The 3,594-nt window shown below is 41.1% G+C and overlaps 1 pseudogene; it reads left to right on the top strand.

The window, feature by feature from the left end:
• The first annotated feature begins 213 nt into the window (after nucleotides 1-213).
• On the top strand, nucleotides 214-350 carry LOC114233665 (U1 spliceosomal RNA; annotated as a pseudogene).
• The last annotated feature ends 3,244 nt before the right edge of the window (nucleotides 351-3,594 follow it).

The raw sequence follows: 3,594 nt of genomic DNA, 5'->3' as shown, positions 1-3,594 counted from the left end.
AAGTGTACATTGCAAGACAGGTAATTAAAGCCAGAGTATATTAAATCTTCGGCACGACAGACATTGACAACAGGCTGACTACTGTGGTTACTGAAATTGTTTCCTTTACTAGACTGTAGGCTTCATGAGAGCTGGAGCTTTGTTTTGTTTATTGCTCCATCTCCTGTTTGAATATGGCTGCCTCATAGTAGGTGTTCAAAAAAGATTAGCTGAATACTTACCTGGCAGGGGAGATACCATGGTCACAAAGGTGGTCTTCCCTGAGCAAGGTTTATCCATTGCACTCCAGACGTGCTGACCCTGGTGATTTCCCCAAAAGTGGGAAACGCGGCTGCATCATTTTTTCACGCTCTCCCCTGAAAAAAATATATATATGTTGAACATATCAAAATGTTTGGTGGCATAATATAAGGAAATTAAAAATTATTAAATGAGCCCTGGCCAGGCAGCTCAGTTGGTTAGAGCATCGTCAGAAGACACCAAGGTTGCAGGTTCGATCCCACAACAAAGTGAGACAAGAACTATTTACATAGCCAACAGGTTTCCTCAGAATGGCCTTTACTCACCTCAGAAATTTATAGGTAACTGGGTCATTTCATTTTAAGTACACTGTGTGGAATTTTGTTCCAAAGAAAAAAAAAAGTTAAAACAATTGGAAAACTGGAACAGTGCAAAAACACTTGGGAAACTGGAATTTGATTCAGATAGTCGGAGAATGCATGTAATTGTTCAGGCACCTTTAGGTGGAAGTTTTTATTTGCTAAAGGAGGTGAATCATCAATTCTCCCCTAAATTTATAGGAGGACAAATAGGAAAAAAAATACCAGAATTCATGTAAATGAATTTGCTTTGAAAAGGCTAAGAACTCTGTGCATGGCCCCCTATAGTTGGCATCTAAAGAGTATGGGGTAATAGATAGATGTCTATTTGAAGCCAGGACTGCCTTGTAGGAATGGGAAGAAAGCCAGGGTAATAAAACTGATAAAAATCTCAACTGAGAAACCTATAACATTGGCTGTTGGGGATGGTGCTAATGATGTAATCATGAAACACATGTTGGATAGGAATCATGGGTAAAGAAGGAAGACAAGCTGCAAGAAACAGTGACTATGCAATAACTCGATTTAAATTTCTCTCCAAGTTGCTTTTTGTTCCTGGTCATTTTTATTATATTAGATTAGCTACCCTTGTACAGTATTTTTTAAAATAAGAATGTGTGCTTTATCACACCCCAATTTTTTAAAAAATATATTTTATTGAATTTTTACAGAGAGGAAGGGAGAGGGACAGAGAGAATCATCAATGAGAAAGAAATATCAATCAGCTGTCCCCTGCACACCCCCCACTGGGGATGTGCCCGAAACCAAGGAACATGCCCTTGACTAGAATCGAACCTGGGACCCTTGAGTCCGCAGGCCAATGTTCTATCCACTGAGCCAAACCGGCCGGGGCACACCCCAATTTTTATATCAGTTCTATTGTTTGCTTTCTCAACAAACACTGTATGACTTTATACAATATTTGATTTACTTCCCTGCCTATTCTGATAGATAGTCTACTGGAACAGCGTATAGATCCGCATGTATTACAGGTTACAGAACAAACCCACACTCTATATTGAGACATTAGTAAAAACCATCAGTTAAGAATTAAAACTTTTCCTTATTGGACCCTTCTGGGTTTCATGGACCCTATTTTCTAATGGGGAAAGATACATATCTGCTTGGAAATGGCCAGATGTTTGGAAACTGGACATTGGCACCTTGGTCTTCACAGTCATGGTTATTATAGTCACTGTAAAGATGGCTTTTAGAAATTCATTTTTGATGGATCAACCATCTTGTACTTGGGGATCTATTATATTCCATTTTGTAGTTTTTGTTTGTTTTATGAAGGGATTCTCTGGCCATTTGGGGGTTCCCAGAATATGCACTTTGTATTTTTTCAGCTCCTATCAAGTGGTTGTTTGGTTTGCTATATCCTCATGGTTGTTACATGTCTATTTCTTGATATTGTGAAGAAAGTACTGGACAGACAGCTCCATCCTACAAATACTAAAAAGGCACAGCTTACTGCCCTGGTCGGGTAGCTCAGTTGGTTGGAGCATCATTCCAATATGCCAAGGTTGCGGGTTTGATCCCTGGTCAGGGCACATATAGGAAGTAACCAATGAATGCATGCATGGGTGGAGCAGCAAACCGATGTTTCTCTCTCTCTAAATTAAAAAATAAAAATGTTGAAAAAGTAAAGGCATAGTTACTGAAACAAATTCAAGTATCAAGTACTTGGACTCCATACACAGGTAACAATTGTTGTTGTCACCCTGGTCAAGAATAACACCCTTGACCCCAACATCCTCAAGAGCTCAAGTTCTGAGCAAGAGGCCATTGTAGTCCACAACTTTTGTCTCATCCCTTCTCCAGCAAAGCCATGTACACAGGTTCTCATGTCCTCCATGGGCAACCCATCAGGTAACTGTCAGGGAGGGTTGAACTTGTCTTGTATAATAAACTAGAGGCCCGGTGCACGAATTCGTGCACCAGTGGGGTCCTTTGGCCTGGCCTGCAGGATAGGGCTGAAACCAGCTCTCTAACATCCCCCCAACGGGTCCCGGATTGCGAGAGGGTGCAGGCCAGGCTGAGGGACCCCACAGTTGCATGATCAGGGCCAGGGAGGGATGCAGGAGGTTGGCCAGCTGGGGAGGGACTGCAGGAGGACTCCAGGGCATGTTCAGCCAGTCTCGCTCAGTCCTGATCCTGATTGGCTGGACCCTAGCAGCAAGCTAACCTATTGGTTGGAGTGTCTGCCCCCTGGTGGTCAGTGCACATCATGGCAAGCGGTTGAGAGGCCTTAGCATATCATTAGCATATTACACTTTGATTGGTTGAACAGACTTCTGGACACTTAGCATATTAGGATTTTATTATATAGAATGTGGTATACCTCAGCATAAGGTTCCCCATCTTAAATAATTCACCACATCCAAGAACATCCATTTCTGCACACAATGCATACTAGACCTCTGGTCTAAAGTAATTACACCATGATCAGTAATCTAGATTGATAACAAACTTATCCTGTCTTGTGGCAACATGAAGTAGTTTTTCAAGAGCATGATTTAACCAGGTAGAAGTCACTGTCATTAAACAATGATTAGTAGCATGATGTGTTTTTTTATATTCATCTCCACTACCTCCATAAACTTAGTGGTGTAATGATTGAACCCTAAAGTATTTATTTCCCTTTTCTCTTGAGTTCTTTCTCCTTAGGAAACAGACTGTGATATCATTTCAGAGTCCAATTTCACTGTGCAAATGGAACCAACATTGCGGGAACATTATCCAAATGACCATCAACCAAAGCTTTGACAAGACATTTGAGGCCATGTTTTGCTAGATGCTGTATGGGTTGCTTGTGCTTTTCTCTGTATGCTATAATGCTAAAGTCAAATGTCCAGTGTTCCCTTCACTCTATTATGGACTTGGGGGATACTAGATTGTTGATATCTGGATTTAGGTCTAAGGGAATATATGATACATCTAAGTAAGTATCTTGGAAGTCATAGTACTTGAACTCCATTGGCCAGGTCGCAAT

The sequence above is a fragment of the Eptesicus fuscus genome, chromosome 22 (genome assembly GCF_027574615.1).
Source record: "Eptesicus fuscus isolate TK198812 chromosome 22, DD_ASM_mEF_20220401, whole genome shotgun sequence".
NCBI classification, from domain to species: domain Eukaryota; kingdom Metazoa; phylum Chordata; class Mammalia; order Chiroptera; family Vespertilionidae; genus Eptesicus; species Eptesicus fuscus.
The sequence above is the reverse complement of the archived record's forward strand: the minus strand, read 5'-3'. Positions and strand labels throughout refer to the sequence as shown.